Genomic DNA, 14,815 nt, shown 5'->3' with positions numbered 1-14,815 from the left:
AGGGAAGCCTAGAGCCGACACCAGCCATGGGGCACCTGCAGGAAGTTCCTTGCACACAGCTATAGGAAGGAAAGACCAAGAGAGACACCAAAAGAGGGATGCTTTCTCTTAACCTGTCAGTAGTGTGGGCTGCTGCCCATCCTTTTGCAAACACTGGTCAGCATGAAGGTGTTGGTGTGTGCATCTGAGCCAGTGGGGCCATGGAGACAGCTCAAGGCACCCCCTACCCCTCCTACAAACCCCTGTCTGGCTGTACTCCTTTTAAGTTCAGATGAGCTAGGTTCAAATACCTGCTCCAGTGCCTCAAAGACTGGAGGCTGGTTTCCTCTCCTGTGTTGTGGAATATTAAAGATGTGTTACATTCCTTTATGCTGTGGAATATTTGTTTAATGATGCAAAGATGTGATGCATTCTTTTATGGTGCATTTGTTTAACTCTGTGAAGCTGTGTTACTTTGCCTGTCTAAAACACCTGATGGTCTAATAAAGAGCTGAATGGCCAATAGCGAGGCAGGAGAAAGGATAGGTGGGGCTGGCAGGCAGAGAGAATAACCAGGAGAAGGAAAGAGGACATCAGGGGCAGCCACCCAGCTACACAGCAAGCTGTGGAGTAAGAAGGAAAGAAAGGTATAGAGAATAGAGAAAGGTAAAAGCCCAGAGGCAAAACGTAGATGGGATCATTTAAGTTAAGAAAAGCTGGCAAGAAACAAGCCAAACTAAGGCCGGGCATTCATAAGTAAGAATAAGTCTCCATGTGATTATTTGGGAGCTGAGTAACGGGTCCCCAAAGAGTAAAGAGTAAAAAAAACAAAAAACAAAAAACAAAAACACTCTTGAGCTGCAGTCTCTTCATCTGTGAAATGGGAGCAGGCCTGACTACCTCCCATGGTCTGTGAGGAGGTGGTGGCTCTGTTTGGCTCTCTCTATGGGGCTGCTGGGTAGGGGCTGCTAGGTAGGGGCTGCTGGGTAGGGGCTGCCTGACATCAGTCTTCTGGATTCCAAATGTCCACTCATCACCCCTCTTCTCCTGGACTTCTCTCTTGCTTCAAGACAAGAAGAGTCTGAAGAATTTCTTTCCTACTCCACCTGTCAGAGAGGGCTGCTATCCACACGCCAGATTCATTGTAGTCCAGGGATGGGTGAGCTCAGTGTCCCCATGCTTTTCTGATTGCCAAGAGCATCTGTGGATTCCACTCAGCCCGTGCTCTCTCTCCCAGGGCAGAGGGCCCTAAGGACCAGAAAGGGAAATTCTCTCCTTTGGGTTCCCAGCTGGAAAATAAAGAGCCCCTGCTGGAGACTAGGGGGCTCAGGACAGGAAAGGGACTGAAGACATGCCATCTCCAGAAGCGCAAAGTGAGAGATTTGATCACCGAAGGAACTCATGGGACGGGCCCTCTCCTTGCTGAACATGGATGAATGCTCATTGTGCATGTTATGCTGAAATTGTTTTGAAACAGACAAACCTTGCGTCCCACGCCTGTGTGAGTATCTTGAGGGGATAGGTGCTGCGGCTGGGTGAGAACTTGGGAGCTGCCTCGAGAGTGACCACAGGCAGGGCCTGGGGTTCAGATCAACACCCTTTTATCAGTGGAGTGTTGCCCAAGTCATTGCCCTTCAGAGGCTGACTAACCCCTGGCCTCCTATGGGTGCAGGTGTGGGGACTGAATAAGGACCAGAGTGTCAATCTGCCCAGGGTGGATGTCATCTCATAACCCAGCTTGTGAGCTCTGAGGAGATGAGAGGATTCAGAGGCAAGACTTAGAGGACCCCAAAGGCTGCTGTAAAGTGACGGGAGACACCCTGGGACTGATAAGGGAAGAGGCTGAGGCAGGAATGGTAGGTAACTCAGCAGGGTCAGAAAAACATGGAAACCCCACTAAAGTGAACTTTCAATAGTGAAGTCTTTTTTCCTAGAAAAAGAAAGGAAGGAAGGAAGGAAGGAAGGAAGGAAGGAAGGAAGGAAGGAAGGAAGGAAGGAGGAAGGAAGGAAGGAAGGAAGAAAGGAAGGAAGGAAGGAAGGAAGGAAGGAAGAAAGAAAGAAAGAAAGAAAGAAAAAGGAAGTTAAAGACAAGAAAGAAAAAGAAAGGAAAATGTCTTTCTTGAATTCCTATGTGTATGGCTGCCCTGCCCTCCTGGCTAGGTGTCCACACTTGACAGACAAATGGGCACAGCAAGGCTCTCAGGAGGCGCCTCAGGTCTCTCTCCTCCAGGGCAGCAGGGAGAGTCCTCCTTTCCACAGAGCTGAGGCAAGGGGGCAGTGTAGAAAGTCTGGGTCATGCTGAGGTCAGAACCCTGGGGCAGGCAAGGGACAGAAAAAACGGACCACTTATCCACCTGCAGGACAGAGGTCATAGAGTGGGTGTCCGCCCTCCATCTCTCCCGTCTGAGCTGAGGAGTTCAATGTGGACGCCAAGGGCGTCAGGTGGGATGTATTACCTTCTCACACCTGTGGTCAACTTCTACATCCGTGAGAAGTGGCAAGTCCCACTTCACTGCCTGCCTCATGGAACACGACTGTGGGGCCTGTGGGATGGCGTCATCTGTCTGTAAGATGTCACCCCCTCGGCCCCAAGCGTCTTGCTAAAGAGTAACCTTTGGGAAGCCGTGGGCGCCTGCCTGCAGGCGTCTTCGTTTTTCTCGCCCCTTCTGGAGGACTTGGCTGGGCTGGGCGGGCACTGCTCACCACATCCTCTTGATCCCCACCCCTTGCCTGGCCTCAGACAGACAGCACAGCCTCTGCTGGTGGCCCTGTGCTTCAGGCGACTGCAGCTGTCTGCCCACTTCTGTGGTGTGCCTGACAGCCGCTGGCCTGTCTGACCACAGGTCTGTCCATCCCTGGGGCGGCCAACTGGTCCCACCCCCAGCCCAGCCCCAGCCATGCCCAGGCTCTATCTGGCTGTCCCAGCTCTGCTGACTCTCTCTATGTAAGCCCTGCCTAACTGCCCGGCTGGCCCTCAGCCCCAGGACTGTCTCAGAGGTGACTCCCTCAGATTCTGGACTTGCACCCGACTGGCCCCCTGCCTACCTTCTGGAACCCACACCTCCCACCATCACACCCTGAGTTCCACTGTGAGTCCCAGACCCAGGAGGCCACCCGATTGCCCCAGCCTGAGGAATGGCTTTCTGAGAAGGACTTGGAAGAAGCAGGTAAGTAGACTCTAGCCCTGGCTCTCTCTGAGCCCGTGGTCTTTCTCTGCCTTTTACGTAGCAGCACCGTGCTGGGACTCTGAGCTGTCCTGTGCCTGTGTCACAGCTGGGGACACAGAGGCACAGAAGGCTCTGCAGTTAGACTGAGCAGAGCCAAGACTGAGGTCCCTTGTTCAGTTGGCTTAGAATGTCTGGGGGCCTGAGTGTGTACTTGCAGGATGGTGGAGGGTTGTAGAAGCAGGGGCATGGCTGGTATGATCCCTTGCCTGAGCAAACTAACTGCCTCCAAGAAGTGATAGGGAGAGGACAGTGAGATCTGCATGGTAGACAGTCTGCCAGGCAGCTCTGGGGAGTAGGCAGGGGCACTGGGAAGCTTCCAGGGGGCCAGTGGAGGGCATCAGAGATGACCAACCACTGTGCTTTATTACTTAAACTCCATCTAATCCTTCCAGGCAGGTGGGGTGCCTACTTCACAGATAAGGAAACCTAGAGCCACAGGGAAGTATGACTTTCCGCACGGGACTCGCCAGGATATGGCAAGATGGGCAGTCCAACCAGGTGGTGCCATCCAAATCCAGGGCATGTGTCAGATGATAAGAGGCAACACTTCTTACATGGGGAGGAGAAGGGGGTCCGGAGGTTGTTGGAGGCCTAGCCTGGAAGGATAGAAAAGGAGAAGGCAGAGGGTTTGGGTGGAGAAGCCATAAGAGTTAATGTCTGTACTTAGGACTTGCCAAAGGGACCCCAGCAGGTCCCAGGGGCATTAGAGTGTCACACACAGCTCCTAAGAGAATGTCTGTGCTCTCTGAGGCAGCCTGGGTGTTAGAGCACATGGTCGCCTTTTGGAGAACCTGGGCAAGTCTCTCTGCTTCTTCCAGCCTCCTGGGTCCTTGTTTTCCCCATCTGTAAAATGGGGAATGAGGTGGCTCTATATCTCTGTGAGGCAGTTTATGAGAACTCTAGGACATCAGATGTCAAGACTGTGACTTCAGGCGCTCCCAACCCCAGGTACCGTGACCTGTGGAGGAGGAGAGCTAGATGCTAGGAGCTGCGGAGAGGACAGAAAGGCTAGAACAGCCCTATCCACAGAACTGTAGGCACTTGGAGACTTCCCAGAAGCCTCAGAGTCCATGCAGCCCAGTGCATAGATGACAATGCTGGGTTCCTGGGGACACACACCTGTCCTTGGGTTAAGAATGATGCGGAGAGTCAGAACAGAAATTGGAACCCAGCCTGTATGACAGGGTCCCACCCCATGGGAAGACTCACGAACTGGATCACTACTTCCTCAGAGGGCACCTGGCCATGTGATCCCCACAGTGGGGTGTTCTCTGCAGTAGCCCTGCCCTAGAGACGCTGTCTAGTCCTCACTGGACCTCACAGAGAGAACGAGAGAACCCCTGCCTGACAGGGAGGGGAGATTGGGCCCTCACCCAAGGCTTCAAACGTTCCCACCTCTAGAGGCCACTTCAGGCTTCTTTGGCCTGAGAGAGGGAGGTGAGAGTTGGCACCATGGGAGGCTTCCAGCACTGGAAGGTAGGGGCTGCTGGTAAGAACAGTGTGGAAAGACGAAAGAGAGGCAGGCGTGCTACATGCTTGGAGGAGTGATTTCCTTACTGTACCAGGGCCAAGCAGCACCAGATAGGCTTTCTCCCCAAGCCAGGCTCTGTGCATGCGCAGGGGGTGTAGCCATAGCCAGTCAGTGCCCTCAAGATGGGGAGGCCTGCGGGACTCACAGATGGTCAGCCAGGGACAGCAGCTGGTTTTCTTTAAGTACTAGGTGTCCGCTTTGTTGGCGCTGACTCACAAGGGAAGGTTCTTTCTCCATGCATCCTAGTCTGGTTCAAAATTGTGATTCTCCCGCCTCAGCCTCCTGAGGGCTGGCATTACAGGCGTGTGCCACCTGCTGTACCACATGGTGCTGGTGGTGCTTCAGCACTTGCAAATGAGAAAACCGAGACTCAGAGAGGAAAGGGGGTTTTCAAGGGCCACCCAGGGAGCCACTTGGAGGGACTTTGTCCCGTGAAAATGAGACAAAAGCTTCCTCAAGGAAGGTATTCTCACCCTGGCAGCCTTTTCTTCAACTGCTGGTCCAGGGCCCCCAAAACACGAAGTGGGGGGAGCTGGGAGAGGCCCCACCCACAGCCTGCAGCTTGCAGGTGTCAGCCCCTCCTCCCCCACCACTCTGGCCCAGGACGAAGGGACTTTTCAATGACGATTCAAACAGGAGCGCTGAGTAAACTTGGAACTTCTGAAACAACCTGAGAATATTCCCTGGCCGGGGCCCCTGAAGAACATCTGTACCAGGGCCTCAGCCTGCTGTCCCTGTGGTCCCCAGGGAGGGTCAAAACACTAGAACTGTCCCAGGAGGAGGGGCAAATGCACCGCCTGGCTCCCCCCTCAAGCCTCAGCCTTCTTCACTGGGTGACCACAGATGTGGCTCTGGGCCTCTCTGGGACTCTGTTCCTTGATCTGCTAAGTAAGTTTGGTGTGAGGACCAAGACTGGAGTCCCACCCCACCCCAATTCCCTCCAGTGCTGATTTAAAGCTCATGCCTCAGTCAGGCCGCCTCCCTCAGTCAGGCCAGGGTGGGCTGCTGAGAACGGAATGGGCAGATGCTGTCTTGGCCCAGTTCTCTGCTGGAGCGCCAAGCGGCCATGCTTCGAACCAGCCAGCCCTTGTCTGTGAGCTGCAGAGAGTGGCTGCACACCTGAGCAAGGCTACAAGAATGCTCGGGTTTGCACAGGTTGTCCAGGCCGGAGGAGGTCCTGGCCCACGGAGACTGTATATACACAGCCGCCGCCGGAGCAGGTCCTTCCTCATGTTCAGCTGCCACCCACTAAGCCATGGGCCTGATGTTCTCAGCTGCAGCCCAACCTGCCACAGTGGGAAAAACAGGCACCAGGAAGCACACAGCTGCAGCGTGCCAGCATCTACTTCCTTGCCTCTTGCTGAAGCCCAGCCGCTGAGCCTGGTCTACCGATGTGCAGAGCTGAGCTCAGACAAAAGGTGACCTGAGAGAGTTAGACCTCTCTTCTGGTCCCGGCCAGCTGGTCTCACTCATCCACTTGCAAACTCTACGGAGCTGAGAACCTGTGGTGCCCGGTGGTCATGTCACTAATCTGAGGACAGTCTTCTCTATCAGACTCTGCGAGCCAGGATGGCTGCCCGGGGTGGGGGAGGGTGCCTCCTGGGGACAGAGACAAAGCTGATGGGAAAACTGAGTCTCCAGGGACTGCTCAGTGGCTGTTCCATCCCATGAACCTCATTCATCCGTTCACTCATTATCAATGCTGGGGATGTTGTGGTGAAGAAATCTGGTGATTTATCCACCTGTGGGACCTGGTGTGCCCAAACAATGATGGGTCATAAAGACAAGACAGAGACCATCACTATCCTGATATTCTGACATCTAGGAAGAGGGCCAGAGCGGACCCACTTCAGATGAAGCAGGCAGTCGTTCTGGAGGGTGACACTGAAGTTGAAATCTGAGGATGAGACTGCAAAGAAGCTGGGCGAGGGAGTCTGAGCCGAGCAATTGCATGTGCAAAGGTCCCGAGACAGGGGATACTGGGTCACTGATGTTCCCATACTACAGAAATGCAGTGACCTTCAGTGTCCGCTCACTGAATTTAAGAAACAGGAACCAGAGAGTCATTTTCCCACTGGAGTGCATAGGCTGCATGACTCCAAACCAAAGAAAGGGATCCCTGTCATTCAGTCATTTATGCAACCTGTGTGTGCACCTGCTTTCTGTGAGGCTGTGCTTAGCCACAGGGGGCTCCGCAGGAACCGAGCCCATGTGGTTCCTGCTGGGCTGTTGCTTAGAAGGTGAATGGAAACATCTGGGGCTATGGGCTGTGGTGGAGGGTCAGAACCCAGAGGAAGAAGTGACTCACCCTCTTTGGAGAGATCAAAGAAGCCAGCCATGATATTTGAAGACCCAGTAGGAGGCTGACAGTCAGCTAGGGAACACAGAAAGTTCCAGTGACTGAAAGACCAGGTGTGAAGGGTGGGAGCTAGGCGAAGGGGACCTGTGAGTGACAGGTCCTGGCAGTCTGGTGTGCTTGGAGCCCAGAGGAAGCGGTGGAGGGGCGGAGAGGGGTGGGCGCTAGGTTTTTCTCTGCAGGTCTAGGTGAGACTGTGAAACGATGCAGAGAGAGAGTGAGTTGGAGGATACAGCCAGAGGTCAGGGCCAAAGAAGAGCAGCAGGCAGGTAGGACAGTCCATGCCCGGAGGACCAGAGGCCTCCATCTGGTTCCCCCTTGGGAAGTCCCTGAACAGACACACTTCTCCTTCTGGTGACCTGCTGGCTCTTGTGTATGGCTCTTCTGGGGAGTCCCTCTATGGCCGCTTCATTTCTTCTCTGTCAGGGTAGGGAATAGGACATTTTACTTTCAGAATATTTTCACCTTTCACTTTCAACCCTGTTACTCCCACCTGGTCTATAGTGAGCTAACTACAGTCTGGACGGATCGAGTAGATTCCGTTCCTTGATCATTCGTGGGAGCAGGGCAGGGAAGCAAGGACTCAGGGTCTTCCAGTTCGTGGGACGTGGGATGCATGCTGTGGATGCACAGGTCTGGTTAGGTCCACATGGGGACATTGCTCCTTGGCATAGCACCTTGAAGAGGAGGTGCTGGGACCCATGTGGCAAGTTTTCAAGACAGCCACATCAACTCACGCCTCCACTCAGTGTAGACCCCAAGAATGCAGAGAAACCATGACAAGGACTGACTGCATGTTCTTCTGTTTTGTGTATCAGGTGAGCTGAGCAGTGCACGCACGTCTGGAGGTCATTGTTGAGGGTCTTCCTCCATCACTCGCCACCTCGTTTGTTGAGACAGGGTCTGCCATCATTTTAAATGCCAGGCTCCCTCCACCCAAATGCAATGGCAGTTTTGTTGACAGTCCAGCGGTCACAAGATAGTTTATTTGTGCCATTGGGCAGTTTGGTTTCCTTGCAGCGACTCCATGTGTTCTTCACTCCATAAGCCTCAACCTTCTTTAAATGGTTCCACTAGTGTTGGGCTAATCTTATCAGTTTCCCCAGGGAACCCTGCTGGAGATGGTGTGCATGCTGAGACTTCTTTGAAACCTCTTGCTAGGTGAGCACAGTCTGTTCAGCCCCTTAGTCCTCTTTCCTCTCGTCCATCTTAGCAATTCTGGCATCTTTTGAGCCGTTCCTGGGTGACTGCTTTTTTGTTGTTAATGTAAGTTACGCCATTTTGAGATTTTTTTTTTAATTACATTTTACTTATTTATTTGAGGGGAGTGTGACAGGGCGTGCACGGAGGACCAAAGGCACCTTTCAAGAGTCTATTCTCTTCTTCTGCCTTGTGGGTCTGTCTTAGTTAGGGTTTGTTGTGGGGATTCATTATACCACGTTGGGTGCCAGCTGGTTGTGGTGGCAGATGCCAGTAGGATTTGCTGAAGGAGGTAGAGGCAGGAGGATCATGAGTTCCAGGCCAGCCTGGGCTACACATTTAAAAACTGAAAGCATGGTTGAACGGAATGAGTTCCCACAAGAAGGGTTTCTAGCTGGGATGAAACAAAAGCAACTTTTGGGGGAAGGGGTTTATGTTATCTTACAGCCTGTAGTTCATCATCCAGGGAAGTCACGGGCAAGAACTCAAGGCAGGACCCTGGAGGCAGGAACCGGGAGGCAGGAACTGAAGCAGAGGCCATGGAGGAGCGCTGCTCACTGGCTTGCTCCATCTGCCAGCTGCTGCCACCCTTGCCGGTCATCCCACGGTCCTGCCCAGAGGTTCTTTCCTGCAGCTGGTCTGCATTTTCACTGATAGTCTCTTCTGAGCTCCCCTTAGGGACTCTGATCCCGCCACACAGTGCCAAGCCTCATTCTCTCTGCGACCCCTTCATGCGTTCAAATCCAGTATCAGCTGGAGAACGCTTACACATTACCAGGTTTGACTGGCAGCATGAGGTTCAGCCTTGGGTGCCTCTGGAACACAGCTTCTGTGTGCTGACTCTCCTAGAAGGTTTCACCTCAAGGATGCTGGTATCTTCATAATCACAGCCAGTGCTTCAACCCCAGCTGACCAGAGCCACAGCCTCTTAATTCATAATATCAAAAGGCCCCAGCAGAGGCTTCCACAGGCCTCCATTGTCTGCACTGCTCTCAGAATTATCTTCTGAGTTCCCACAACTCATTCATTAGCTGTGGGCACTCAGTGACTTTTCCAGCCCAAAGTTCCAGTCTTTCCACAATCCTCCCCAAAAATATGGTCAGTCCCATCATGGTACTACCCTGGAACCCGGCTCCAATCTCTGCCTCACTTGGAGTTTCTATTGCTGGGCTAGAACACCATGACCAAGAGCAACTTGGGGAGGATAGGGTTTATTTCAGCTTATACTTCTCAGGTCACACTCCCCAAATGAGGGGAGCAGGGCAGGAACTCAGGCAGAAGCCATGAAAGAATGCTGCTTACTGGCTTGCTCCTCCCAGCTTGCTCAGTCTGTTTCCTCATATCATCCAGGACCCCCTTGTCCTAGGAGTGAGGCCTCACTGTGGACACGGCCTACCCACATCGACCATCAATCAAGAAATGCCCTACAGACTCGCCAACAGGCAATCTGAATGGAAGCATTTTCTTAATTGAGACTCGAACCAGGTAAAACTAGCTAGTGTCAAGTTGACAAAGACAACAACCAAAAACCCAAACTAGCCAGGATCAAACTCAAGGATCAAACTCAGACTGTCTGGCTTGGCAGCAAACACCTTTACCTGTTAAGCCATCCCTGAAATAACGTTATTTTAAAACTTCACATTTCACCTTTGTATATGAAAACCGACTTTAAACTGGGTGGTGGCAGTGGCACACACCTTTAAGCCCAGCATTCAGGAGGCAGAGGCAGGTGACCTGAAATATGGCATCCTGCTTCAGACTCCTCAAGGTTGGGTTACAGGTGTGAGTCTGCCTAGCTTGCCTTTGCTTTTATGATATTTTTGGTTTCTGCCTTTGTTAATCTGGAACGATAAGGTGTGGTACCAAGCAGAGTCCTAGACTTGGGGTTCAGTGTGTGTGTGTGTGTGCTTGTGGAAACCAGAGGTCACCCTTGGTTTCTTATTCAGTTGCTCTCATTCTGAGGCAATGAACATGGAACTCGCTGATTTAGCTAGACTGGCTGGCAGGCGGGCTCCAGGGATCCTCCTGTCTTGGCACCCCAGCACTGGGATTACACATTGCTTCACTCAGCTTTTACATGGGTGGGGCCTTCAAACCAAGTCCCCATGCTTGGGCAGCAGGCACTTTACTGAATGAGCTGCCTGCCACCCCTCCATGCCGCTGTCTAAAGTGGACAGCACGGCGCTGCTCTAGAGCGGCAGTGCCAATGGAGCTCTAGCCCTCCTCCATCTTGCTTGGGCGGAAGTTCTAGATCGTCCAGACAACAGTGCCCCAGCTCTCCTTTGCAGGCTGCTCCCTGTCTCAGAGATGGAGTGGAGCCAGGCAGCATTTGCCTTTCTGTAACTATTTCTTTCACTTCTTAGTGTTTTGTCCTTAAGTTTCATCCACATTGCAACACATGACAGGAGTTCCTTCCTTTTTGAAGGCTGAGTAATATTCCATTGTATGCTTAGAACATATTTTGTCTGTGAATAGACTAAGATTGTTTAAGTGCATGCTGTTTATTGTAGATATTGGGGCAGTAAACAGGAGTGTGAAAACACATTACTGAAATGTCACTTTCAATTATTTTGGGTATATACCTTCTATTTCTAGTTTTAATTAAAATTTTTTTCATCATTGTACAACCCCACCAAATGTACAGAAGTGTTGTGATTTCTCCACATCTTCACCAACACTTGTCATTTTATTTTCTTTTGAGACAGTGGTCATTGTGTCTGGTGTAAGACATGCCTTATTGGGGCTTTGATGTTCACTTCCTGGTGATCAGTGATATTGAGTTGACCTCCATGTGCTTGCTGGCCATCGTAAACTCCTCTGGAGAAACGGCCCTCATCCATTTTAACAGAGTTGTTGGGGATGCTGTTACTGAGTTGCAGCACCCTTTTTTATATTTGGGGTCCTAAGTCCTTGCCTGATGTCTGATTTGGGGGGAGCATTCCTCTCTAGCTGCTTGAGGTTTGTCTATGTTTGCTCTGGTGGCCTGTGTTTCATCCTGGGACATTTGTTGTTTTGGGTTTCCAACCATCTTGAGGTCTTTACTGTATGTGGTAAGACAGAGACCAACTTCATCGACACCTGTGGATGTGCCACTTTCCTGGTCATCTCTTTTATTTTCATGTTTGTTCGTCCCAGGCTGGCCTCAAACTTCCTATGTGTAGCCTAGGATGACTTGGGACTCCCGATGCTCCTGTCTCTACCTCCAAAATGCTGGGATTACATTCATGTGTGCAGATTCTTGAAGTCCTGCCCTTTCACCCCTGTGGTTTTGTGACCTCATAGAAGGTCATTTGATCACCTCATGTTGGCTTGTTTGGGGGCTCTCTACCCTTTGCTATTGTACTCTATGTCTGTATTTATCCAAGTACCAATTATAATTGTGAATTAAAATTTTTAAGAGATTTATTTATTTTTATTTTATGTGTATGGGTGTTTTGCCTGCATATATATAGGTACATGTGAGTGCAGTGCCCATAGAGTGCAGAAGAGGGCATAGGATCCCACGTGACTAGAGTTACAGATGGTTGTGAAATGCCGTTGGGTGCCGGGAACCGAACCCAGGACCTGTGGAAGAGCAGTCAGTACTCTTAACCTCTGAGCTATCTCTCCAGCCTATTGATCACTGTAATTTTAAAATACGTTTTTAAACCAAGAAAGTCTCCAACTTTGCTTCTCATCTGTGGATTGCTTTGACTACTCAAGACCCTTCAAGATTCCATATGAATTCAGGGTGGATTTTTCTATTTCTACAAAAAGAACTATTAGTGTTTTGGTAGAATTTGTTTAACTTTATAGTTATTCTCAGAAATATTGACATCCTAACTATATTGCCTTTCATCCCATGAAGGGATATCTTTTTATTTATTTTTGTCTTTCTTAATTTCTTTCAATAATGTGTTATATTTCTCCAAGTAAAGTATTTTATTGTTTTTGATGCTATTATAAATTGAATTGTTTTACTAATTTCTTTAATTTTTAAAATTTTTTAAATTATGTATAGGCCTGTATCTGCATGTGGAGATGTACATGTGAGGGCAGGTGCCTGAGGCATTGGATCCCCTGGAGCTGGAGTTACAGGTGGTTGTGGGCCACTTGATTCGGGGGCTGGGAATGTAGGATCCTCCGGGAAATGTTCTTAGCCACTGAGCCATCTCTCCAGCCCCTTAATTTCCCTTTTGAGTATTGTTTGTGTATTGAAAAATGCAACTAATATTTGTGTCTTGATTTTGTATTCTTCAGCCTTGTTGGATTCCTGTATTCAATGTAACGTTTTCATTGTGGAATCCTTAGTATTTTCTGTGTATAAGGTCATGTTATCTGCAAACGGAGATACTTGTACCTTTCTCTTCTTAATTGCCCTTGATTTCTCTTTCCTTCTTCATTGCTCTGGCTAAGACTTCCAGCTGAACAGAAGTGGCAGGAGTGAGCATTCCCTTGCTTCTGATGTCAGAGGAAGTTGGGATTTTGTTTGTTTTACTGTGGACTTTCATAGATGCCTGTATCATGTTAAGATGATTTTTATTTGTTTGTGGCATGTCTTGGACTTTTCCAGGTACTCAGTCTTTATACTGTTGCAGGCACTTAATTTTCTTTCTTTCTCTCTTTCTTTCTTTATTTTGGTTTGTTTTTTGTTTGTTTGTTTGTTTTACACAGGGTTTCTCTGTGTAGCCTGTCCTGGAACTCTCTCTGTAGACCAGGATAGCCTCAAACTCACAGATTTCTACCTACCTCTGCCTCCTGAGTGCTGGGATTAAAGTTGTGTGCCACCACCACCTGGCAGGCACTTGGTTTTCTAATCTTCATGAGGTTTTTGTTGTTGCTGCCTTGCTGTGTTGGATAGGACCATTATCACAATAGATATTCATGGGTCTTTCCCTGTCCTTAGGATGTACATGCTTAATATTTGATTTGGACGTGTTGGCACAACTCTGTAATCTCAGCACTCAAGAGGCTGAGGCAGGAGGATAAGGAGCTTATGTCCCTCTTAGGAACATAGCAAGATTCTGACTCAACAAAACAAAAAGAAAATATGCTAACTTGGTCATTAAGGACACTGAGAGCAGTGCATACTGTTTCTGTGTGTGTCCTTATCAGAGTAAAGAATAGTCCTCTGTTCATGAGATCAGGGGATTTTATTTTTTGACAAGCTTTCAAAATCATGAATGGATATCTCAATTCATTAAATATGTTTTCTGAACCTACTGAATAGTCAGATAAAATTTTACTTTCTTCTTCTGCAAATGGAATAAAGCAGATGGCCAAACCTACCTTCCATATTGACATAAATGACATGAAAAAGTATTAACTAAATTTGTATCATTATATCTGAACGTTAGCATTTTGTTTAGAATTTGTACATTTTACTTGTGAAATTTTACTTCCTTTTAACCTCAGTTGTTGACGTCATGATTGGTTTACATTCCAGTGTTGAATTTAAGAAGTACTGATGTGTTTGGGGTTAAGTCAGTAAAAACAACTGTCTTGTTATTTTTCTCTTTTTGTTTTTTGGGTCCGATCTGTTCTTGTTCCCTTTTTTCTTCTTTTTAGAGGTTCCACTCTTGAACATGGTTGTTGCTCTCAGAGAGACAGGGTGGTGTATGCCTGCAGTCCCAGCTGCACAGGAGTTGATGTAAAAGGATCACCTGAGCTCAGGAGTTCTGGGCTATCCTGAGCTACATACCAAGCCCTCCCATCTTTGAAAAACATCACTATGTTTTCTATTATCTTGTTTGTTACACTCCTTTATATAAGTTTGGTGCTTATCTGAGAGCCCACAAAAGGATATTTTTGCTAGGTATGTAAGTTTTTGCTAGATACAAATACATACATAATACATAATACATATATATACATATATATGTATATAATTTAAAATTATATGTTTACATTTAAAATTTTCAGCCTTTAAGGTTTTTTTTCTATTGTTTCCTGTCTTCTATTACTTCTGTGGAAGTCAGCTGTCAGTCACATATGTCCTCTTTGAAGATAAATGATTCTCTCTCTGCAGTACTTTCAGTATATCTTTGTCTTTAATTTAACTTTATTATTATTATTATCATTATTATTGTTTGTTTTTTGAGACATAGTTTCTCTGTATAGCCCTGGCTATCTTGGAACTTGTGCTGTAGACCAAGCTGGCCTCGAACTCAGAAATCTGCCTGCCTCTGCCTCCAAATTAAAGGCATACGTCACCATTGCCCATTTTTGTCTTTAATTTTAAATATAGTTTTTCTAGGGCTCAGGATGTAGCCCAGTGAGCAGAGTGCTTGCTTAGTACGCATGAAGCACTAGGTTTGATCCCAGCCCAGTATACACCAGTGTGATAGTGCACAGCTGTAATCCTAGCCCTTGGGAGGTCCACCTTTTGACAGATCAAAAGTTTAGGGGTTTCCACAGTTACATAGCTACAGGATCTTAAGGCCAGCCTGAGCTACATGTACTCAGTCTGAAAAGAGAAAATGGAAGGGGAGGAAGAGAGGAAGCATTTCTGTGATGTTCCCAGATGGACTTTTCTTTGCATTT

General features: G+C 48.8%; 1 protein-coding gene across 4 annotated transcripts in view; it reads left to right on the top strand.

Annotated features, from left to right (window-relative positions):
* The first annotated feature begins 2,592 nt into the window (after window positions 1-2,592).
* Il21r (interleukin 21 receptor) overlaps window positions 2,593-14,815 on the top strand; it is a 31,409-nt gene continuing 19,186 nt past the window's right edge. For 2 of the 4 annotated variants that reach the window (XM_037210805.1, XM_037210809.1), the window contains exon 1: window positions 2,593-3,146. The gene's annotated coding sequence lies outside the window, so the exon portion shown is untranslated. Of the gene's footprint in view, window positions 3,147-9,643; window positions 9,779-14,815 lie in introns of all 4 variants that reach the window. The other 2 variants (XM_037210812.1, XM_028867904.2) reach the window with 2 other exon arrangements.

Source organism: Peromyscus leucopus, chromosome 1 (assembly GCF_004664715.2).
Source record: "Peromyscus leucopus breed LL Stock chromosome 1, UCI_PerLeu_2.1, whole genome shotgun sequence".
NCBI lineage: Eukaryota > Metazoa > Chordata > Mammalia > Rodentia > Cricetidae > Peromyscus > Peromyscus leucopus.
The sequence above is the reverse complement of the archived record's forward strand: the minus strand, read 5'-3'. Positions and strand labels throughout refer to the sequence as shown.